The sequence below is a fragment of the Lonchura striata genome, chromosome 9, assembly GCF_050655825.1.
Source record: "Lonchura striata isolate lonStrDom1 chromosome 9, ASM5065582v1, whole genome shotgun sequence".
NCBI classification, from domain to species: Eukaryota; Metazoa; Chordata; class Aves; order Passeriformes; family Estrildidae; genus Lonchura; species Lonchura striata.
The window spans coordinates 10368893-10394099 of record NC_140711.1 but is presented as its reverse complement, the minus strand read 5'-3'; the positions used below and the strand labels follow the sequence as shown (position 1 = coordinate 10394099).

General features: G+C 46.8%; 1 long non-coding RNA gene across 2 annotated transcripts in view; it reads left to right on the top strand.

The window, feature by feature from the left end:
* The first annotated feature begins 313 nt into the window (after positions 1–313).
* Positions 314–25207, top strand: part of LOC110483649 (uncharacterized) — a 56081-nt gene continuing 31187 nt past the window's right edge. Inside the window, exon 1 of one of the 2 annotated variants that reach the window (XR_014957313.1) lies at positions 314–25207. This is a non-coding gene — a long non-coding RNA (uncharacterized LOC110483649). The other variant, XR_014957312.1, reaches the window with a different exon arrangement.

The following is a 25207-nucleotide window of genomic DNA, read 5'->3' as shown; positions in this document are numbered from 1 at the left end:
CAGAGCAGGGCGGCAGCCAGAGACTGTGGGGCTGCCCTGGGCTGCACTCACCAGCCTGCCCCAGAGCAGGGCGGCAGCCAGAGACTGTGGGGCTGCCCTGGGCTGCACTCACCAGCCTGCCCCAGAGCAGGGCGGCAGCCAGGGACTGTGGGGCTGCTCTGCACTCACCAGCCTGCCCCAGAGCAGGGCGGCAGCCGGGGACTGTGGGGCTGCCCTGGGCTGCACAGACCGGCCTGCCCCAGAGCAGGGTGGAAGCCGGGGACTGTGGGGCTGCTCTGGGCTGCACTCACCAGCCTGCCCCAGAGCAGGGCGGCAGCCGGGGGCCGTGGGGCTGCTCTGGGCTGCACAGCCCCGGTTTGTGCCTCAGCAGCCATCGGGCCGTGCTGATGGCAGTGGGGCTGGCGGGCGAGCAGCGAGCCCGGCTCCAGTTAATGGGATTGTCTCACGTTAACGGGATTGTCACAGGCACGGCTGCCCCGTCACGGCTGAGGAGCTGCTCTCGTCCCAGCCCCTCTCCAGAAAATTACCCTGTGGAGTGTCATTTCTCGTGCTTATTCTTAGCCTAATCGTGTGTAGTTGGTTTGGATTTTGGAAGTTGGATGAAAGTCAATTCATTCGAGTTTAAAAATTCAGTCAATCAGATGTGGTTGGCTGAGTTGTTTCTTTCTTTCACCTCACGCTTCGCATTTTGGTGGTTGGCATCGAGAGCATTAGCGCTGGAATTGTCCAAACCTCTCCACTGGGTAGGAAAATAGTATTATTCTCATTTTATTCAGAAGGAAATTAAAATACAGGGATTTTGTATAGCTTGCCTAACATCAGAGGGAGACTCCCTTTAATAAAAACCAGATCTCTCATCTCCTAATCTTACAGATTAAAAGCAACAACATCCTTCTTCCTTTATCCTTCTTCCTTTATCCTTCTTTCATACACTTCAAAACTTTGCACTAACAGTTTATTTTTGTTGGGCATGGCCTTGATAAGTGATTTCTTTGAGCAATAGCCAATTCACAGACCATTGTTCAGTGGTAATGAGCTGGCTTAACATAAATTCAGCAGCACGCCAAAACTCTACACCTGAACAGGCATCCAGAGGTTGGAACCCTTTCTAATATTTGAAAAAAAAAAAAAAACGAAAAACAAAAAACAAAACAACAAACCATTATTGTTTAGAAAGAAAGATAAGAACAAGTAGGAAGACGATGAATGCAGAGTTCAGAGTTATGGCATATGTACAAACTGCAGTGGTCTCAGATACTCAGGCTGGATTCTGTCTTCTTATGCAGCACCATCACTCCCTGATTCAGTTTTTAGAATTCCTCTTTGTCAGGGATGTGTTGAGACAATGACAATGCCTTTATTTGGAGATGTTGGGGGCTGAGAATGGCTCTGTGGAGGCTTGTCAGTGGTGGGTGGAAGGGAAGGAAGCCTTAGCATTTGCAGGTGGAGAAGGGGCTTTTGGATGGCAGTGAAGGCATAGTTCTTGCTTGGAACAATGATGAGATATTCAGTGCATCTTTCTTCCATCTGAAGTAGGAGTTGAGAGGTCAGCTAGATTAAAATCAAGGTCCTTTTTGGTGAATCTAGGCACTCACAGACAACGGGGTATCTTGGAGGGATGTGCATAGTGGGAACAGAAATAATTAATTACACTTTTTATTTCCATTTTCCTTATATGTTTGCATTAATTGAACTACTACTGGGTTTTTTTGTCCCTCTGTTTTTGGAGGTGCTTACTACTACAGGCTGCTGGAAGATCTTGGGGAGAGGATGGTCCTACTTTGCAGAAGCATTGATTGTACTTGGAAATTAAGTTCTTAACAGCATTCAGTTTCCACCCTTCCCCTAGTCAAGAAGTGGCTGTTCCTCTTGTGCACTGTGCAGTGCCTTGGATTCCAGATCCTGAGGGTGCTTTGCTGTGCTCATCTCCCATCAGTCAGCCAAGGTGTGCTTGGTGCTGCCTTTCAGAAGTCACACACCTGCAGTAGGTTTGCCTCATCCTTCAGGTGCTCTGGTGCTGAGGAAGCCCCACACCCACCCACGGGTTCCCTTCTGAGTGTGCAGGTGGGGAGTGCTCATTCCCAGGCTCCTGTCAGTGACAGAAAACAGCTGCTGGACCGGCAGCACAGGGTGTTGGAAACATTGAGGCTGGCCCTGCTCACGTGCTGCCCTGCAGAATTGTGTACTGCTGGTTCTGCAAAGCATGACTGGAACCGAATTTCTTTGTTGCTCGCAATAATCTTCTCCTGGGGTCAGAGATTAGGCAGTTTTGGTTTGCTCTTTTCCCAGTTTGGTTTTAATTCGTATTTGACCTCCTCACTGCTGGTTCTTCTCTTCTGCACTTGCTGTATTGCAGTCACTTTGCTCTGGGCTGTTTTCTGAGAAAAACTAGGACATACTCAGTACCTTTGGTAGATGTTATGCCTGGAAGGTGGCCCAGTGCTGTAAGAAGTGCTCCTGACTGAGTAATGGAAGCCAAGAGCTAAACAGTTATGCTAGTGTTCCAGTTAAAACATGGGAGTACCTCATATCATTTCAAAGTGGCTTAGCCTGTGTCATCACAGTACCAAAAGGAAGGTGAGTCCAGGAGATCGCTGGTTGTGTAAATAATCACTCAAATTAGGAGCTGTCAGTGATAGCCTGAAGCCACCCTTTCTTTTCCCCACGCCCTTAGCTGGTCTGGCTGGCTGTCAGGCCACCCGTGCTCTGCAGGACTCAGGAGCAGGGTTCACCCTGCAGGCTCTGTGCCCGGGGAGAAACCAGGCATTGCGGGGTTATTCTAACGCCTGCACTTTTAGCTCTAACGTTCTGCCCTGCTCTGTGTGACCGTGTTTGTTTAAATCTCTTCCGAGAGTGTTTCCCAGGGTGATAAGATCTTAGAGGCACAATCTCAGCTGAACGGAGCCCAGCATCTTGCAGAAGGCTCTGCTGCCCGCTCAGCCGGGGCTCCTCCCAGCGGGGCGGGGAGCTCCCGGGAGAGCAGCAGGGTCTGCCCCGGAATGGGCCATGCCATCCGTGCAGGCAGCTCACAGCGAGCCAGGGAAACGTGACGTGAGACATCGTTCTAAATCCTCCTCTGGGTAATGCAGAAGGTAAACAAATACTGCTTCTCTTAGCCCACTGAGGTCAGTACCTCCAAGTCAGATTTTATGCAATATTTGATGACTTAGGGCAAAGGCAGTGGTGAAGAGAACCTTGGGTAGAGGTACCTGGTTTCAGTGGGATTTGGGATTGATGACCTTTTTGCCTAATTTGGCCAAGCCCCAATGTGCTTTTGTCAGTGTGACTTCTTTTGGGAAGAATTGGGTCTTCTGCTATGTTTGTGAAGTTCTGCATTTAATGGGGCAGTGACTTGCTGGTGATATTGCTCTGGGATGGGTGAATACTTGAATTTTAGTGTCTAGTGCTGAACAGGCATAAACTTGCTAGTTTGTCAGCATGACTTCCTTTTTTTTTTATTGTATTTGTGCATTAAATCTAACAAACAATGGAGAGCCTCATACTGTGCTGTGGAAATGCTTCTATGTCTTGTGCTCTTTTAAACATTTTGTAGATTGCTTTGTTACCTAGAAGCATAAAAGCTCCCTGATAAATAGATGCATATCCCAACTTTATAACACTTAGATATGATTTAGCTTGTTATCCAGCTGAATAAAGGATTTCAGAACCTACAAACGTGGTCAGGATCATCTTGATCCAGTTTACTCCATAGTTTTGCTTGACAAAGCAGATGTTTTCTATGTGTTCAGCAGAAGAGGGGTCAAACCCTGTATCTGAGCCTACTATTTCTGGCAAAAACACTGATGTTTTTAATCCTTTTTGAACATGACTCTTCCGAGAACTTATTTTGATTTATTAACCTGGTTGTTTGAACACAGAGAAACAATCTGGAGCTGGGACCTTGATTCAGGAAAGTATGTGTTCAAGTATTTCTTCTCTGAATCCCTTCAGGCTCAGTACAAAGGGTGTGAAGGAGCCTGATGTGCCCAGCAAGGCTCTTCAGAGACACAGGTCTACCTCAGGTGCCTCGCCTCTGAGGTTTGGGTATGGTTGGCTCTTCTGGTCTGTGTGGTGGGGCCTGCACCATGCAGTTCCCCAGAGAGGTCTGATGGAGGGCTCTGCTGGGATCTGCAGGCTCTCCGCAGCTGAGGATCCAGTGCCGTGTGCTGCTCTCTGCTCTGCAGCAGTGCTGACACAGGCTGAGCTGGCTGGAGCCCATGACAGGCCACGACGTTTGCAGTGCCCCCTGGCAGGGTTGCTTTCTTATTGAGAACAGCTGGGTTTTGGGGCTGTCACCCCATGCAGCTGCATTAAATAATCTCCTCTCCCTCTCTCTTTCTCTCTCTCTCTCAGGATGAGAAATCTCCTTTTCCTACGTGCATTGTGAATGTATGGTGACACAGCATGAGGACAGCTCCTGTTCCCCATTTGGCCCATGGCAATATTCATGGTGTCCCCAGCCTGGGCAGTGCCCAGACATGTCCCAGAGGTCACACCCCCCCGCCCCACAGCTTTGCAGGGGAAGTGGGCACCTCCAGTGAGTGGCAGGATGAATAATGCCATTTCCATTTTCCATGGAGCCCTGCAGCCTGAGTGACGAGGCAGCCTCATCTGATTGTGAGACCTCCCTTCCTGTTACTCACAGAGCTCCTGACTAATTCACACATTTCTGGCCAACGATTTTCCAGCGTGACTGCCTCAAAGAAAGCACTTCTGACAAAAATGGCTGGGTTTCAAGGGGTGAGAGGGACTCCCTGCTGCCAGAGTCAAACATGCAAATGCCAGCCTACCTTTTCTTTATAATTGCAAACTCCATAAGCATTTCACTGTGATTGGAACTTTTTAATACCACGGAGCTGATATGAGAGTGCTGCAAATAGCCTGGACTGGCCCAGGATCAGCAGCAGAGGGTTCCCAGCCCGAGGTGGAGCTGTCCCTGCAGGGTGGATGGCAGTGCCACTGCTGCTGACAGAGCCGTGTATGCACTGGGTGTCTGGGGAGGTGTCTGCTGGATGTGATTACCTCTTCTCCTGCAACATGGGTATTGGGAAAGGAAACCCATGGAAACAGTCAGAGAATCCAACAAACAGCCCTGCAGATGACAAGCTTGTACGTTGTCCATTAGTAAGAGATGGCAGCAGTTCAGGGCCAGGATCACCACCGCCCACCTCAGAGCGCTGCGCCCTGCTGATGGTCACCAGATGTTCAGGCAGATGTGACTAACCTCTGCTTCACCAGCTCAGCCTTTTCCTGTGCTGCGGGCCAAAGCCAGAGCTCACGCCTCTGATGGAGGGTCTCTGTGGGACATGGGAGCTTTGAAATGTTTTCAAAGCCCTGAGGTTGTTTGTATAAATATTGGAAAGCTGTTTCAAGCAGCTTGCACTGTGTTTTGAATGCTGTTCACTTCTGGGCTTTGAAAATGTGTCAGAGGTAGACATTGGTAAAAACCCAGCACCGTGAGTGACACTGGAGTGAAATCTGGGGATGGGGAAGGAGACACTTAAAACACCTTAGCTCAAACTACTTGTCTTACATCTTGAATACATTTTTCTCCCTCTCTTTTTCAGAGAAATCTCAGTGGGCTCCACTGTGTCTCAGTCATTAGCCAATTATTTTGTGTGCTGACTTAAGGAAAATTAAATTTTGGCCCTTTGTGTTCTTTCCCAAAGCACACACTTAAACTGCATGTTTAATTTTGCGATCATTTGCCACAGTTTCCAATTATCAGTCTTGGTTTATCCTCATGTGGCTTTGTTAGCTCAGAAAAGACTTTTTCTTCATGAAACCTGTCTTCAAACAAGTTCCATGGGTCTGTGGGTGAAGTCCTGAGAGGCAGCAGGTCTTGTGGACTGTCCTTGTTATTTGTAACTGAGAATAACAGGGCAGACTGGTCAGTGGCACAGGCACAATTGCCACCTTTGGCTCCCAGTGACAGAGTTACTACTCAGGTGAGTGTTTCTGGAAATCCTTTTCTACTCAGCAATGCTCTGCCAGGTAAAGTGGCTCTGAAGGGGGATTCACACCCAGGCTTGGATTCATCTCTGTTCTGGTCTGGTCTGTCCAATGGCCAGGACTGAGAGAACCTCAGCTGTATGGAGGCTCAAAAGGTCTGGGATGGACACTGCATTTCATGCCTCAGTTGCCCTGTAGTCAGAACACAGCAGAACAACACAACCTGGCTTGGGTGCAGAGTTTGTCAGGCAAATTTCTCTTTCAATCCATAAATGTAGGTAACCTGTCAGATTTATTCTGTTTTCATGGATCCCATGGTTCCTACTGTGGCCTCTCTGAAGTGACAGTATGGCTTGGTGTCCCTTTTGCAATTGTTCAATGTGCAGGTGCCTCTTGGATGTCTTCACTGAAAAGCCAGGATGTTTTAGTACAAGACTTCAATGCCCAAATCACATGCTCATCTAGAAAATCCTCACATATTTCAACTTTATTCTACTTCCTCCCCTGACCACTCCATTTTCTTCTTTTGTCCCTATCACAAGGCTTGTGGGAGTTAGGGAAGGCTTGTCTGCAAGTGTGCCTGGAAACTCTGCATATGCACTCTATAACAGTGCCATAAATCCCTCCCTCTCCTATTAATTGCCAATAGAGACAATCTGGGGGTGCTTTTTAGAGGTGCTCCACCTGTTTTCTAGAATTGCAGCCTGCATAGCTACAGCTCATTTCCAGCACAGGAGAGCTGGAACCCTGAAACAAAGAACAGAACCCTCAGCTGCTCCAGCTGTTTCTCTTTGTAGATGAAGATCAGCACAATGAAGCTGGCTGGTGTCTCCAGGTAAGCTAAGGAAAAGGTTTCTGCTGGTCAATCAGTAGCTGTCTGTTAGATGAACCTGGGGTGGGTGGAGATCTTCGTGGTGAAGAATGAATCATGAACTTGTGGACTACCTGGTGTTCTTGTTTAAGAAAACAAACAATTTGTTGCCAATCTGGACAGAGACGATTTGATCAGGACTTGTTCTAAGCCAGGGATAACAGCATGTGTCATCTGGGTCATTACAAGAAGCTCTGCATTGAACTGATCTCTGTTAATAGTCTGCCTACTCATCTGTAGGAGCAGACATGACAGTAAATGCTTTGTACCAGTTCCCCCGGTGTTTCACACAGCAGTGCCTGCACTGGTGTCCTGCACGCTGTGTCCCCAGTCCAAAGCACAGAAGCAATGTGCTGCTGTTGGCAGAGATGCCAGCAGGATTACAAGGCTGGCTGCTGCTCTCGTGGCAAGCTCTTCTGGGTTCCTTGGTCTCTGTACTGCCCCACCTGCAGTGATGCCTCTCAGACACAAGGTGCTGTACAGGACAGGGGGACCCAAGGGGGACCAGAATTGTGGTCTCTGCCACCTCCCTTGGCAACACCCAGCCTGTGCCCTGAGCCACGCAGGGCAAAGCCAACTTCAGCAGCATTGGGGGCCACTCCTGTTCTCAGGCAGTGATTTCATCTGGACCAAAACACCCACCTTGTGCAATTCCAAAGCCTGCAGACAGACAAGGAAAATGAGTTTCCACATACTTTTTCTGTAGATTGATCACTGTTCCTTTGGGATGGATAAAGCTGGCAGATCTGGCCCAGGCTTGTACCTGCTCCTAGAAGAGGGGAATGGAGCCAATCAGTACCTGTTTGGTTTCACTGGCTTCTGAATTTACCTGTGTCCTATGGAGAAGGAGCCCTTTGTGCACCTCCAGAGCTGATCACAGTAGGATGAGGCAAAATTTCTGCCTGTGGGCAGAGGGAAGGTGGGTTTGGGGAGTGCTCATCCCTCCTCAGGCCTGTATTGGGATGCTCCTGCAGCCCTGTTAAAGGGTAGTGTCAACACACAGCTCTCCATCTCTGTCTGCCCATCCATCCTAAGGAGATTCCCTGTCTTACTACTGACTGTAAAAACCAGGAAACATTGGGGTTTTATAGCTTGGCAGATGTGGAAGCTGGGGCTTGACTGCTGTGACATGAGGGGACAGCATGTCCTCCCTTTCACTGTTTAAAATAGGTGGATTTGAACACTGTAATAGATGAGGCACTGTGGGTGTTTAAACTTTCAGGATGATTGATCACCTCGCAGAGAGAGGCAGATGGTATGGTGATGAGTTCCAGATCCTTTCAACTGAGCATCACCGAGGAAAGTGTTGTGGATCAGGCTGGGGGGAGGCTGCTCTCAATTTAATTTTTTTTAAAAACCCCAAAAATGTAGGACTTCAGATTAAATCCTTTTAGCTCATAAACAATAACTCTAAAAATTGACTAGGTTTACAGTTAACTGCCTGAGCCCCTCTAGTATGTGAGCCAGGTGAAAGGGCCTTGGTTCACAGCCCCACAAAGGCTTTGGGAAGGAAGCTTGGAGCGGGCTGGATTTTGTGCCTGGTCTCACCCAGTGCTGCTGCATGGCCCCTGAAGGGAGCCCAGGTCTCCTCCCAGCCACAGGGCCTTGCTCCTGGGCTCTGTCAAAAAGCACCTGCATTCAATGCCACTGTTTGGATCACCCTACTTAGAGACTTTTGATCCCTTTCCAACCCACTTAAAATATTCCAGTGGCTATACTGGAGCTATTAGTAACCCCATAACAGGGCTGATGCAGAGTGAGCTACCATTGATCTTTATCAGTGAAAAGCAACGAGCAACTAAGGAGCAAAGCTGAGCAGCTTCCCCACCATGCCCCAGTTCTCTGCTAACCTCAGTTCTCAGGGGAGGGGGAGGACTGATTAGAAAGAGTCATTTACCTTCTTGCCCCCTGGCATAATGTTACCACTTCTTAGCAGGTGCTGTGGGCTAGAGGAACCTCTTCCTCTTAAACAGTTCCCCCCAAGCATTCCCTGGGGCTCAGTGCAGAAATATTTGTCCCTGTGTCGGGGGCTGCATCTCCACCTCTTGGTCCCCACCTTTTGTTGGGGAGGCTGGGAAATCACACATAGGCTTCAGTTCACAAACCATTAACTGTATGGGCATTTGAGGAACCAGTTAGTTTTTTGAAGGCAGTTTCTGGGCTTTAGGGTGATGTAAAGTTTCTCTCTAAGCCAGTTGGCAGCAGTGCCTGGGTAAAAGCCCATGCTGTGTCACTCTTCCTTGAAGTGCTCTCCCAGCTTTATGCCTGTTTGGGCTGTCTGGCTTGACTTCTGCAATTAATGAAAGGTTATTGCAGGTTTAAAATGTTGCCTGCTTTAGCAGTATCTGCAGTCCCTTAAGGCAAGGATGCCTGTTTATTGTTACAGCACTGCCTAAGCACAACACAGATAAATCCCTGTAGGAAAGAGTATTTCAGTGAAGTAGATTTTTTTTTTTTTTAAAATGAAGTTTTGGCTGGCCTCTCAAACTGAAATGCCACTGGAAACTAATACTAAGTTTATTTTTTTCTCCATAAATCACGTCTCAGGGCTTTTGTTATTCTGCTGTCATCCTGCTATCTTCCCAGCGCTGATAAGGAGCACTTAGCTGCTGTCACAGATGCCCAAGGGTGAGCAGAGCTCGGGGCTGCTGGCAGAATTCCCAGGCCCGGAGTGAGCTCCTGCTGGGGCTGGTCCATGGCCACCCCTGCCATGGCAGCAGCCCGGGGTGCAGGGCTGCTTTGCCAGTGTTGGTGGCTCCATCTCTGCCAGCACCTTCTGCAGTTCTGCTGCCAGGTCTGCTAGCAAACAGCGTGCCAGCACCGTGTGGGGCTGGGAAGAGGGGTGGTAAGTCACCAAATGGCTTTCCAGCAGCTCCTGTGGCCTGCCACCCAGCCTGCTGACAGCACCTGGGGTGCCTGCCTCTGCTGGGTGGTCTGCTGGGAGCCATGGCATCCCAGACATTTGGGAACAGCTCCTCTGGGACTCAGGCCTTTTAAGACTAAACACCCAGTCACCAGATAAGCATCTCCAAAAGGAAGAATTTCCATTGTGGGATGGACTTGCATATGAATTAAAATAAGCAAATGCCTTGAAATCTATATTGGGCTGTTATTCAGAGGAACTGGAATATCCAGTTCAGTATGACAATCCCTGCATCTCTCAGCACAAAGCTAGGGATGGCTGGGAAGTGAGAGCCTGTCAGTCAGGCTGTGTCAAGGGTTTGAATACTTATGCATTTTTATAAGTCAGAGCAACATCATATATATGTATAAAATATATGGGGTTGTTGTGTTTTTCCCTCCAGCACACATCTTTGAAGCTTTCCTGACACTCCACTATGGCTGTGCAGAGGAGGAGCCATCCCAGCCTTCCTGTGTGCCTTTTCTTCACACACTTTGATGTGAAGATGCTAAATGACAGGTGAATTCAGTCCTCCTCCCACTGGTGCCCAGCTGGGTGCAGGCAGCAGTCCTGCTGCTTTGGGGGAGAACTCCTGCTCTGCTGGGCCCCAGAGCGTTTTCTCATTCCTGATTAAGCCAGGCAGTTCTGGATCACTGTGATAAGGTGGGATTGACACAGAGGACTTTCTCCAGTTCATTGTAGAAGACACTGATGCATCATTCTGATGCATCCCTACTGTTAACCAGCAGGGCAGTCACAGGTGAAAGGGAAATATCTGTGATGGGGAATGCCTGCCTGCACAGCCTGTGCTCTGCCTTGCTGCCAGCAGCAGCTACCAAAGCTTTTCCAGTGATCTGGCACATGATGAACTAGAATTATTTCTGATTTCACTCCTGACCCTCCCTGACCCCCTCCCTCCCCAATCCAGCATGCATAATTTAGCAAGAATAATGAGCCAGCTCATTATATCTGCTATGATACACCAGCTGATGAAGTGGCCTCTGCAGCAAAGAGCGTGTCCTGCGTGAGCTATGGGTTCAGTGGCCTGGCTTCCAAGGGCATTTATTTCAGTTTTCTCCTTGCATTTGATGTGAGTTTCTTACTAATGAATTTCAACTCTCTTGATGTTCCTTTCAATATTCCAATTTTTATATTTTTTGTCAGTATGGAGTAAAGCAGATCCCTAAAACTTCACAGGAGTTATGGTTTCAAAGCAATTGTTTGTTAGTACATTGTTCAAGGAAGACTATGAACAGAATAGTCATGGTACAGGTTTATCTTGCAGAAGGAAAAAAGTCAGGCTTAAATATCTGTGTGTGCTTTATCTGCTATAGTTTCCCTTTTGGGCTCTGTAACTACTATATGAGATTCTAGTATTACATAAAACTCTTTTTTTTTTGGAGGAAGAGATTAAATAGCTGTGTAAATTCTGAACTGTACTGGCTTCTTTTTCCTGCCTTGTTAAATGGCAACTGTGGGAATGATCTTTTTTGAAGATGAGGCTTTAATGGGAGTGTTTATTACACCAGTGTTTTTCTAAATGCATGAAGTGGAACTTACACTTAAATTATCATTTGATTAAAAGTGGGATTATGTGAGCTCACAGTAATGATCTTTCTGTGAGGATAATTTCTTTCTCAGCTCTCTGAAGGGAAGCTGGGAGGAACCCTCCTGCAGTTAGAAGGATCACAGTGTTATTGTAAACCTCCTATAATTTTGAAAGGGTTTTGGGACAATAGTTATTGGAAATACAGTGCTGATATGTGCCTGTAAAGTTGCAGTGCATGCTTTGCCATTCCTTATGCTGGGCTGCAAAAATCATTTTAGACTTTTTTTTTTTTTTTTTCTGTAAAGGTGAGTCTGAATATTGTGATTTTTAAATACTTTTTATAGGAGTTGAAAGAATTTTAAACCGCTCCACCAGCACTCTGGTGGGCAGGAGTTCCCTGTAGCCCTCCTCTTTACAAATGATTGTCCTGATGCTTCAGGGCCAGTGATTCCCAGATTTACACTGGGGTATCCCCCGAATTCAGTCCTGTTCAGGGAGGTGCTTTTGTAGGCAGCACTGGGCTGTGCTCGCAGTAAATCTGTGTGGAGCTGTCTGTTAATTAAATTATTTCCACACCCAGCATAAAAGCCCTGAAGTGCTGTGGGCACACCCTGGCACCAGAGGCAGCCCTAGGACCTCGTGCAGGCTGTGACCTCAGCTCCCACCGGCAGTTTGGTTCTCCTGTAAATGCCATAGAGGTTGAGGGCCATGGACAAAGTGCAGGAGGACACCAACGTGACCTGCCATCACCTTCATGGTGAAGCCTGACACAGACAGCAGGGCCTTGCCATGCTTGCAGGAGAACACAGCCATGACAGAGGGCTGGCCTCTCCCCCTGCTCGCTGCTGGGCTGCTTGCCTGAGGATTTTGAACATCCTTCCAGCTGGGCAAAGCTGCCCTCCCTGCTCCAAAGCTCCCAGTTTGTCTGTGCCGCTGGCGATGCCAAGCACGGGCAGAGCTCGGGCAGTGCAGATGGAAAGTCCAGCAGGGAGGGAGCAGCACGTGCTCTGTGCTTCTCTTCCCATCCCAGGCTCTGCTGCCAGCCGGACAGCAGCCAGAGAGAGCCTGTGCCTCGGGAGAGCCTGAGCCGAGTTTCCACGGCAGGCTCCAGCAGGCTCTCCTCCAGCTCCAGGCTCCACAGAGCCTCCTCACTTCCCTCCCCTTCCCTTCCCAGGGTGTTGCTCAGGCACAGTCTCAGCCCCACAGTCAGAAATGCAGTTCATATGCTCTGTGTATCTTGTTTCTTCCCACCATCCTTCCAAGGACTGGAATCACCAGCAGCAGAAGGCTCCCAGTGTTTCCTCTGCAGGGTCAGGTGTGTGCTCCTCCCCCAGGTGCCGTGGGCAGCTGTGAGACAGCCAATTCCAAAACTGCCTCTGGCCTTGGGGAGATTTGCAGTAGTGGTGGCTCCTCTCAAACTCCTCATCCCAGCTGTTATCCCTGTGATGTGCTGCTTTCCTTCTCATCTCTGTATCCCTAATTTCTCCTCCTCACCCCTGTCTCTCCCCATGTCCCATGGGGTATCTCTCTGCAGTGGCACAGGACATGCTCCAATTGCAGCGGATACAGGCACTCTGAAGGCTGCTGACACCACCCTTCCATCATGTCAAATCATTGCTCCACATCTGGATAACTTTCTGCCAGGTTTTCACTGAGTCAAAATGAGGATTTTTTTCCTTTTCCTTCCTATTCCTGACACAAACATTTCCATTAAAACCTTCTTGAAAAACTCAGCCCCAGGGAAACATCTAGCTTGGGGAAAAAAAATATCTCAAGGTGATTGATTACAGGTTTTACAGGCACCTGGAAAGGGGAGGTTTGGAGGCAGAAGGCAGCTGTGGCTGAAGCTACCTGGGAGGCCTGAGAGCAGGGAGGGAGCAGCTGGCCAGGCACAGGGCCACCAACCAGAGCCCGCTGCCTGCATGCCAGCTTGGCTGCAACTCCATCAAGAATTAAACTAGAATGCTGTCAAGCTTCCCTTTCCTGCTTCTCAGGGGGCTTTAGAAAGGGAAGGGAATGTGTAACATGGACCTGGCCTGTTGCTTAGGCTGAGTAGAAGAGAACTATGGGAGAGCTGGAATAGGGATTGAGAGATGTGCTGCATGTCCAAATCATGGTGTGTGGTGCTTGCTTGACTTAGGCTTGTTGTGCCTGAAAACTGTGTGAACTGATACCCAGCTAAGTGCTCCAAAAGGGTTTTAACAATAAAGGGCTCTCCTTTGCACCTGCCTGGGGTCCCTGCATCACTCATTATTGCAACATTTAGCATATAGCACAGAGCTTGTAGTGCCTTCTGAATTATTTCTTTAATACCAGGCCTGACTTGAAGTAGGTCAACTGAAAAATGAGTAAATTACACTTGCAAAAATGCATTAGGAGCTGTGGTGTGCATAAATCTAACTGCCATTTAGCAGAGGTCATAACAAATTAGAAAATAAAGTTTTAGATAGAAAAGTTTTCCAGGCTCTGGTTGGTGAAACAGCTTTTGCCTCAGGATCTTTGCCTGCCCCAGAGTTGCTCCTCCACCTCATCTGGACAGTTCCAAGAGCAGCTCACAACAAATCTTCCTGTGTCAGATCTCCCGTCCTTTCTCTATTTAAGGTGAGATTATTCCATAAAACCACATTTCTTGGTGAACTCCTTGTAAGAAGGATTAATGTAGCTGCCTGTAGCAAAGGGACAAGTAGTGCAGCCACTCTTTTGAAAGCCAGAACCTGCAGCTTATGTCAATATGGTATTTGGGCACCACCACAGTTTTGAAGCTGGAAACCTTTGAAATACTTCCAGCCTTGGTCACTGAAAAGCCAAACTCTCAAACTTTCAAATCTTGTTCTTTTTCTTTATAATGGGGGTGGGAAGAAATACAGTTTCAGCAATAAACTGTAAGCTATTTTTTACTTTCTTTTTAGAGGAAAAAAGACAAAACACCCCAAGACCCCAGCCTTTCAAAGCTATAATCTGAACATACCCAGCCAGAAATGCCAGCAAATCTGTTTCCTTAAGGGTATTATTTAGTCACCAATTAACATTTTAAAGACCAAGTCTCCAAGAAAAGAAAAGCAGTTTAATATAAATATGTTGGGTGACTTGAAATGACAAATACTTCGAAATATGCATTTAAAAATATAATTAGTGTTTTTGTGTTCTCGGGCTTGTAGTTTCTGGGCCAAGCACCTTCAGACTTCAGAAAATCAATTATTTTTCCTCCTCTCCCTCTCCTCCCACCTAATTTGAACATTATTCTCTTTCCCCAGTGTGGTTCTTGTTCTGCTGTCTGCTAGGCATGCCTCCTCCTCCAAACACAGACAAAACCTACAATGTATTTAAAAATAAATGCTTGTTGTGCCCTGGCACCCATGCACATCCTGCTCTTGGGTTCCTCTGGTGACCAAGAAATGCTTGAGTTTCTTTAAAGCATAGTCAAGAAAATGCCTTTAAAAGGTGCCTGTCTCTGAACTCCTTCCCAGGTGCTTCTTTTCCTGACAATGTGCACTCTAAGGTGCCCAGGCAGGGAGGGTCCTGCAGTGAGATAAACAAGTTTAAAGCACAGCATGTCAGGGTTGTCTGTGCTGTGCATATGCCACTAAGCACAGTCACTGGGAGGTCCTGAGGATGGCCAAGGGCAGTTGGGAAGGAAGGTTTTAATTGCTGCCAGGTCCATGTTGTGTTACTTTCACCAGAGGTAATGGTGTATAAGCCTGGAAAACTTGTGTTTAACACTGCTGCTGCTGGAGCTTCTTCATGCTGTCACAGTGGGAAAATTCACCCTGGTACCCCTGGAGGGAATGTGAAACACCCACCTTGCTTTATTACATCCTCTGGTACAGCAGCACCATGCTTTGAAATGGTGAGAAGTTTCTTGGGTGTCTGCATCTCCCTCTCCCTTCCCGCAGCTGCTCTGTGGTGAGTTTGCCATCCTCCTCCTTGCTGCACCAATTTCTAGCACAGGGGTGGTATGGAGTGAGGCCACAACTAAATTCTTCTGTCTGATTGAAAGGGTATCCTGCACAACTGCATGATACTGACCTATATCTTTAATTCTCCACAAAATCATTAAAAAGAAAGCTATAATTATTCTGCTTCAGGTTAAATTTTAAATGCAGGGAGGGAATTAGAGTTGTAGAAAGTCAGCAGTTTCATTTAAATCTTTTATTAAATAGTATTTTGATATCTGCTCTTGTTCTCATGCTAAAACATGTATTTTTGGGGCATAATTGTATAAATTACTGAGGGAAAGAAGAAAGAGGTAAGACTCTGTCATGAGGCAGAATACCTCTGCATCCTCAACAACTCAAGTAGAGGCCAAGGCCTGACTGGCATTCTAATTCTGAGCAAACTCCACAAATTTCCAGTGGCAGAGAGGCACACAAAGATGTGCATGAGCCATTCCAAATCATGTGCTGCTGCTGGGTTTTCATCCTTGCTTGCTTTTGGAGTTTTAAACCTTGTAAATGGAAAGAGCGCTGAGGGTTATGGGTGTGTAGGATCCTGGGAAGAAATAATCCCCCTGCCCAGGAGCTCTGCTGAGGCCTGAGCTGCAGGAGGTGGCTTTGGCCAATTTATGGAGAGAGGAAAATGAATGGGAATAGTCTCTGACTTGCCAAGGCTTTGCCACAGGAATCCTTCACGGATCTGGAGCTCGCTGGCAGAGCAGAGAGAGCCTTCACTGCATGCAGATATCACAGCAGATGGCTGAGTCTGTGCAGCCAGGGCATCTCTCAGAATCACTGCTGTGATGGGACTTCAGACTGATGCTTTTTGTGCTCCCTGTTTTGGCATGGTGGGTCCTTCCTGTGTGACAGAAGAGGATTGTCTTGGGAAAGAGCAAGATAATGGGGAATGGGAAAGAGCAAGATAATGGGGAATGGAAAAGCATCTTTCTTTGAATACAGCAGAACAGCTGCCTGGAAAGAGAAGAGATTCTGCTGCAATCAGCATGGTCAGGCCTGTGGACCACTAATTGTCCAGTACAGGACTACTTGTCTTCTGGTTAAATTTTGATTTTAGTATTTCAGAGCCTGTCCCCTGCCTCACTGCCCAGCCCTGCTCTGGGCAGCATGGGCTGGCCTAGATAGCTCCCCTGGGAAAAGAATGAATCTTTCCTCTAAACAGGGAGAAGGCAGGGTGGTGCAATGCTACTCACAGTTTGGAGAGGTACTAGTCTCTGCCTATTTTTCTTAACAAGCACCACTTGCAACTCATTCACCACTTCAAAGAGAGAGCAGAGACAGGCATGAAGCCCTTGGGAGCACCTTTCTTTTTTGCTGTGTGCAAGTTGCTAATTGCTATTATATGTCTAGGCATTTGGATTGTACATAATCAGAAATCAGAACCATGCAAAATCAGGTTGATAAATACATCATCAGTAGCAAAATACATCCAGTATTTGGGTATGTATTCCTTTTTTGCACAGGTATTCCAACAGTAGTTTATCCTCATCAGTTATTCAGCATAACTGTAGTAGCAGATGATGAAGAGATTATTAATGATGGTAAATGACTGTCCAAGCTGGCTAATCCCATGTGTTTTTGTTACCTATTAAAGTTTATCTGTTGAATATTCCTTCACAGGGGTCAGAGAGAGAACTGGCCCTTCTGATCCAGGTTACCAACAATCTTGTGCTTGAGCAGAGTCCGGTCTACTTAAAATCTAATTTCTTCCATATGTCACTTCCAGACCATCAGAAGAGAAATGCTTACAGATGCCTGAGCTGAGGAGAACAGCAAGGAAAGGGCATTAGATGCATCCCTCTCATCAGGAAATTGTCATTCTGCCAAACCCCCAGAAGACTGGAGTTTCCAAACCCAGTTTCTCTCACCCTCTAAATCAGCTCAGTGTGTTGTGCAGAAAAGCAGAGGGGCAGTGTCCTTGACAGAGCCAGTGTGGCTCTCTTGTTTTTAATTGAAAATAACGAATCAAATGTTCTGGGTATGAGAGGAAACTTAAAATGCTGCTGCTGCAGGGCCAGACCTGCCACTGGTGGAGTGGGAGCCCATGTTGCTTTGGGCACTGTTCTCCCCTGGAGCTCCCTGCTGTCTCCCTCCCACCCTGCACGTTGTCCTTGGGCTGCAGTAGGGCTGGGCATTTGTGTTCCAAGCCTTTCTCAAACCCATCCTACACTTCTTTACTGCTGACCCTAATCCCAGCCCCAGGTGACTCAGCCCTTCTGTGGGGCTGCTCCCTCTGCCCCCTTCCCTCTCCCTGCCTGACCTCCCTCACATTCAGACGTGCTTCACTGGTGCCTTTTGGTTCATGTGCTTCTCTGGAGTCAGAATAAGAGTAAGCAGAAAACAGCTGCTGTAAGAAGTTACCTGACTTGTCCTCTTCTGTGTGGCTTGGCTGTGTCCCAGCTCACTGGAGCAGGCTCAGCAGTGCCCAAGCCTCCCAGGCTCTGGCTTCTGCTTAGAGAGAGGTTTGCCTGTGGTAACCTGCTCAATGGCTCTCAGTCTAAGTCCTGAAAAATGCAAAACACCCTGGAAAAACTGCAGGCTTTGGGTACTTAACTCTTTCATGATCATGGAACAAGCAGCTAATAACTGAAAGCTTCAGTGTTTCCTTTTTTATTGCTGGCTTAAGAGAGAAGTCAGACTTCTCAGCCTCATTTAGAAAATCTGTGTAGATGACTTTTCTTGTCTGCATAAGATACTGCCATTTACTTCCTCTTTTTGCTCTATTTCAGGTTAAATATCCTGGAATGTATAGATTTACAGTTTGCTACATTAGAGAGTTACCAGCTTTTATGTCCTAGCCAGGATTAGTCTGTGAAGACACTGTCCCATGGACATACTTTCAGGGAGAATTGCTGCATTAACCTGCAGAATCACGTGTTGTGTGTAAGCAGCATTTGCAGTGAGATTTATCTCAGGTGACAGTATTCCCTGCCTGCAATATGAAAGACATCCACAAGCTTGTGTCACCAAGTAAAGGTGACAGAAAAGCTAAAAAGCATCCTAATATCTCTATTACCATGTTTGGCAACAAGCTGGGGGATGGCTGGGGAAATGGGCTGTGCAAGCTTGAGGCAGCATTTCTCCCCTGTGCATCCCTGGGCAGAGGTAGTGAGGGTACCTTGAGTGTGGGGGTTGTGTCAGAACTACAAATCTGGTGAGGATTCTCAAGTCCAGTCAGCAATGTGAATTCTAGTACACCATTTTTATGCCCCAAAAGATATAATAATATGTTAGAAAAGCCCATTAGAAGTTCCAGCCTATGTACAGGGTGTGCATGCCATGAGCACCTTGGCTGTAGTCTGTGTGAAAAGGCACAAGCTCCTCTGTGAACTTCAGCTGATCTTTGGTCCTTCCTCTAGCAATCAAGTATATTGCTTAATTTTTTTTACACTACCCACATCACTGGTGGGCACTTCATAAATATAACTAAATCCATTCTGGCAGACTTCATCTCTAATTTTACAGTGTGGTTTTCTGTGTCAGATGACTACACTTTATCCCTACTGTTTTAACAGCAGCACCCAGCATGATTCAGGTTTATGCTCCTATCAATCATACATGCTGTGCATTCAGAATAACCAACTGTGCTGTCTGCAGGGCTGTACACTGCTCCTGAAGCAGCAGGTGAGGGGGCTTTAATCCGAGATTCCCATTATGAAGATGGTGCAATCAATCCATCTGACTTCTTAATACCTCTGTGTGGTTTTTTTTTTTTCCCTCTGTAACTAGGAGTGACTCACTGCAGCTTCCCTGAATTTCTCTGGAGAAGCAGCCTGCTTATCTGTGATACTTGTCCTGCTTCTGTTCCCCTCAGAGGGTGAGTGATGGGCCAGTACCTACCTAGCTTGTCCTAAGTCTGGTTGTAGGGACAGGCAGTAGTGGTGTGGAGCTGCTGTGCCCTCCCAGGAGATTGGCCTGGGCCAGCCTTGGCACTGAGGAGCTGTTGGAAGGGATGCTGCAGTTGTGGTTGTTCTCTTGATGCTCAGAGAGCCAAAGGTTTTACTGGGATTTTTTTTTTTTTTACTGTGTTCTCCTTTGCTCCTGTGAATGCTCTCCTTTGGTAAGCAGGAATGTTCAGAAAAAACATCTGGAGCTGCTGGGTGAGAAGAAAACCATATCAGCAGTTGATTTGAATGGAGATAACAGTTCTTGATGGGAGATCAAGGCTATGGTACGTCATGTCTAATAGTTGTTTATCTTCTATAGTTTTTTCAGAATGTTTCCTCACTATTTTTTTAGTGGAAAATCTGGGGGTGGTTCTTTCCTTTCTGCTTGTAATCTCTCAGTTTAGTTAAGCCCACAAAAATGCTGAGAGAAATTGCTTAATTCTACAGAAGTCTGTCATCATCTCTCAGCTTGATATAAATTTTTGTTTGATTTTTGAGAAAACTGTTGTTTAAAGTGTTTTTTAGGCCATGACAGAAGATAATATCTGTATGTGTTACGGAAAGTTATTTAATAAGTACAACTAACATATTGCAAAACTGATGTTCTGCATGTTCAGCTTTTAGGCACAGGTCAAGGAAATGTCCCAGAGAGTCTGGCTGAGCAGGCTCCATGTGCTGTGCTTGGGCTAGCACAGGTTTCATCACACATCACTCCCAGGAGTACATGTCTGTGAGGCTCTTGCTTTCTGCTATTATGCCTTTATAAATGCAAACTCCTGCTCTCAGTGTGAAGATAAGCTTCTAGGCTCTATGGCATTGGTGCCATACACGCCAAAGGAGATATTTACTATGTTATCCCTTGTTACTTCTCCTAAAATCACCATTTTTCAAAGTGCATATTTTGTTCTGAGTGATTGCAGGTTTGGCAATTACCTGTCTATGCACTTGGCAGGACAGTATCTGTAGCAGAACACACAGGTTTATAGATGTGTAAAGGCCCTGGCTTCCCAGAAGAGTTGTTGGTAAGAACACTTTTTTGGCCAAAATGCCAATGATTCAGCATCCATCACTGATCTCTGGAAGTCATCATCATACCTGTTAAATAGTCAAGGTTTGTCCAACTCACAAGTAAGAGTTCTTCCCCAAAGTTTATTTCTGTTCAATTTTTTTCCTAAACTGTTGTTGTGTACAGAGCCTTTTAATTGATCTTTCTTACAAGTCAGTTAATTTATTAAAAGCACAGTCTGTACTAACTGAATAAGCACCATATCCCCTTGCTTTAGCCTTCCATTTTTCCAAAAGATTTGCTTTTAACTGTGGCAGGTATTTGAGTTCAAGTCATCACCTAATCTAGAAATATGAGGTGATCTTGTCCATAGCACTTACATTCTTATGTCTGTACTTCAGACTTACAGCTGACACTGAACTGAGCTTGCTATTGAGTTCTCTATCAGCCTGAAAACATCTTGTTTCTTGTGACCAAAGTGAGTAAGAACCAAAACTCAGGGTTTTGGGTTTTTTTGGTTTTCTCTTTAGGTGTGTCTGGGGTTTTTTTTGTTTTGTTTTTTGGTTGGTTGGGTTTTTTTCTGTTTACAAGTTTTCATACAAATTCTGAGAAAATTGTGTACCTTTCATGTTCTGAATGTGGCCATGGACCTTCCTTGGTATAGCAAAATATACCTGTGCTTGTGTAACAGGTTTCCTGTGCTTTTTCCCAGTTAAGGTTCTGCTGACAGTAAGGCAGCATGGTGTGGTGTACCAGGCTGGAAAGACTCATCCTGACTGGAAAGCCTGTGTCTCTTGGTGGCAGAGGCTGTACAGAACATTGAGCTGGCTGGGAGGTTGCCCTCACTATCCCTCGCTCTTTCCTGAGACAGACAGATGCTTTGGTAAAACATAGTGGGTTTTGTTTTGTTTTGTTTTGTTTTGTTTTAAGTAAGAAAAGTACAGCAGTTGCTTTAGAGGAACTGGGGAATTCAATTCTCCATCAAGGAAATCAGGAGGAGACGTTTCCTGTGGGAAAGGTTGATGGAATGCTGATACTTTGCTTTTCCAGCAGTGGCTCTGGGCCAGTGCTGTGGCTCAAGCCCAGTAGCTGAGCAGTGTCCTGTGAGTGATTCCCTGCCACTGGGCAGGTGCTCTGCTCTGAACCATTCTACAGCTGCTCATCTCAGCAGGTACATGTGCCTGATTCCCCACAAGGAAAGTTTAAGCCAAGAATGTTCTGAGGCCCCGTGCTTCAAGGGAGGTTGCAAAACCATGACCTTTTATATTCTGATTTGGGACAAAGCCAAATGGAGTTTTCACAAATGGGAAAATCCAGGGATTCTTGAGCCATCACCCATGGCCCACCTTAAGGTTTTGTAAGTCAGGCTTAATTACACAGATACACAGTGGCCCTAGAGACAGCCAAAATATTTTCCAAGGGTTGCAACAGAAATGGCCAGGGCAGATTGTTCTCCTTCTGTCATCAGCTCTGCCTCAAAGGAAGCATTGTGATTTTAAATGAAGGGAAAACACATGGGTTTGGAAGACAGAAGAAGAACAGTTCAGTGTGTTGGCTAAGGACAGCAGCACAGCTCTGCTTTCTCCTCTGCAGAGTGTTCCCCCCTTACAGAGCATTACAGCAGTAAGCTGTATTTAACCACCACCTCTGCCCCCATGAATGTGGCCTGGGACTCTCAGCTGGCTGCAGTCCTGTTCTGCACTGTGGGGCTGCTTGGCTGGGCAGTAGGGGATGGGGCAAGTGAGCAGCAAGTGCTAAACCTCAGGTTGGAAGAGTGTAGGAACTAGAACATCACTGACTTGCTTGGAAAGGTGTGGGATCAAGCAATGGCATCCCACCTTGTTCTCTGTGTGACAGGGCTGCTGCTGGGCTCTAGGTAAAGACTGAGCTTTTCTGCCCAGTGCTAAGAGCAGGAAATGACTCTTCATTGTTTCCCTGTAGCTCTTCTGGGCTGCTGCTGTGTTGGCTGTGAGTGTTGTGAGGTTCCACTGGGGGCTTTGCAGCACTGATGGATTCCACAACAACCTCAAAGGTGTTTGCTGCAGCTCGGAGGAACTGGGTTACAGGGTACGTATAGATTATTTTGCCTTAGTAGTAATCCTACACCTGGGTCATAAAAGATAACAAACTTGATCCACTGGGTGAAAAGAAGACCCCAGCATTCATCACCCACTCATATTCCACTTGAAAGTATGAATAAAAATGAAGTTTTGCACAAATTAAGTAAGTACCCTTATGAAGGGTTAATATCAAGTTGAAGCCCTACTAATTTCTCTTGAAAATTCCTTAGGAAGAACAGCTGCAGACAGCTTTTAAAACTAACTTCACTTGCAGCATCTTATAAAATCATGGGATAGTTGAGGAACATGTCCCTTTTGCCTGTATCATTCTGCCTGACTTAAGCTCCTTTCTCTTGCAAAGTCTGTCTTTTGAAGTATGTCTCAGCTTTATCTAAGGGCTCCTCCCCAAATCTACATCGTTTCCACACTAGTTATGTGTGAAGAAAATCTTATTCAACACATCCTGAAAAATGAGAATAAGAAAAGAATCATCTGAATGATTTCTGACCATTTGGGTTCCGGTTTTGATTAGGGTTTCTTGAATTGAGTTAAAGTAGTCCCAGCTTGTGCAAACTCTTGTGAAAAAAAAATGCAGACAGCATTAAATTTCATAGTCAGCAAATATCCACTAGAAGACAGATGGTGGTGATGGTAAAATCCTGGCAGAAGCCAACACCAGTTTACTACTGGTGTTTGTTCAGGGGGTGCTGCTCCCTGGCCTGTGCACTGACTCCCCTGTGTCTTCCTAGTGGTGTGTGTCTCATGCCAGGTGTAAAGCCAGGAAACTGTGGGGCAAAAGCTGAGGCAAATGGTTCTTCTGGGGGCTCTGGTGTCAGGAGCTGTGAAGCTGAGAACCAAACACAAGATGAATCCACTGAGTCATCTGCCCTGGGAGCTGCCTGTACACTCACTGGCTTCTGGAAATTGTTACAGCTGTTAATTTCCCAGGACAATCCCTCGGAGCAGTTCCTGTGCCATGACAGGAAGAATTTGCTGTTAGTTTAGCAGGAGATTAATTGCCTGTATTTCTAATCAGCAGGACCAGAGGTGTGACCAGGATGACCAGCCATGGGCACCAGGGTCTGGGGGCACGGGCAGCACAGCAGGGATGGAGGTCATCCCAGTGGACATGGGTCCTTGTGGCACCTTCCTGGCAAGCTGCATTTACCTGGTATTGGGAAGGGAGCAATTCTAGCCCACACCTCACTCCTGACACCAGATAAAGAACTGAAACTTCTGGCAGTGGTTTTTGGTGGGCTCCAGCTGCAGCTCTGATGGTGAGTTTTTGTCTTCAGGGCCTGAGCAATGGACTTCAGACTGGGCTCACCCAGAGCTGTGCTCCTGGTAAGAGAACATGGATAAACTCCAAGGCTTTGTGCACCAAGGAGGTCATTAGCAGGAAGGAAATGAAGGGAAAATTAAGAATAATGTTTTCAGAACAGATGAAAAATCCCTGTGTGATCCCAGAACCAGGGCCCTGGCAGTACCCTTACACTAAATAGGAGGAAGAACAAATAATTTCTTCAGGTCTCTTTTTATGCCTTTTAAATAATTAATATCTCTTTAGCTTAAGTTTGAGCACTAGAAAACCCTGGGTTGCATTAAGGCCAAAGAAAACATATTTTTGCTATTAAAAGCACACTCTCATTTTATCTTGTCAGCCTATGAATTTCTTGCAGACCACACTAACATTTGCAAAAGGGAGTTTCTCTCTTCTCTCTTTTCCATGCATGCAGCTATTGGTCAGAGATAAGGGAAAATTTTTGGACCTGACCTCACTGCAGAGCAACGTCCCATTGTGGGTATGGAGTATAAAAAACCTCTTTTGGCTTGTTGCAGCTTGTGACACCCTCGGGAACAGCAATACCCCTGAGACAGCCCCAAGGGACCACCTGCAGGGCTGCAGAGTCTTCCACCAGACCAACCAGGGGTCTTTTGTGCCTGGTGCTGGGCATCCCCAGCAAAGTGTTGGAGCTGACAACAGGCAAGACAGATGCCACTGTGGGGAGCAGTGAACCACCCCATTCTAAGGGGGCAGGAAGGAAATTTACAGCTACTACCAATAACACGAGGGCAGCAATAAGGAAATACCTTAGTCAATAACTGAGGTGTTCAGAATTAGACAAATAGTGCAGCACCTTGATTTCCAAATGCTTTGGAATGTATAGGAGCCCTGGTTCTCATTAGTCTGTGTGGGACTGGCACTTGCATCCAAATCCAAAAGCTGTAGCTGGAGGCTGACCAGAGCAGGGGGCTGAGGCAGGGGGAGGCAGCTGAGCCAGCCCAGCAGCCAGGCAGGACAGGGGAGGAAGGACCTTCAGGTACACGAGAGAAACCTGAAGCCTCTGCATGGGGAGCAGCCTGTGCACAGGAGTGGTGCTGCTCCTCCACAGAGACCTCGGGAGATGGATGGGGCAGTGAGGGAGGGAAGGGGTTGGAGCTAATGCACCACAGAGGGGACTGGGCTGTGGAAACAAACTGTTAGGATTCGATTTTACTTGGTTTGAAAAAAAATATTCCCATTCCATCTACATTTCTGGTAACAGCTGGATTGTCTGCAGGTTTTGCAGCAGGCTGTGTTTCCCAGCATCCTCCTGTTGCCTGTCTACTCTCACTTGTGTTTATGGCAGAAGAGAGCAATGCTAAGGAGAGATCCAACCTTTAAAGATGTGTCTCCAGATCTCTTACTCCCAGGCCTCTGGTGGGAATATTTTCTAGGTTTTTCAGGGGTACAGCTTTTGCAGATAGCCTTTGATACCCTTAGCTGCTAATTTAGCCAGCAAAATAGAGATGCTCACTCTCCTCAGCCCCGGGAAAGTTGGCACAGAAGGTTCTTAGCATGGTGCTGGGACTGGGAAGAAGCTTCCTTCTTTTTAGTGTTGTTTTCTCCTGCAGTATTTCAGCTGGGAGCAGCCTTGACCTCCTATCCTAAACAAAGAGGTCCAGCGGTTTTCCAACACCACTGATGAAAAGCAAAATCTGCATGGCATCCCTAGGGGGCTGGGGGAGCTGCAGCAGTAGGCAGAGCAG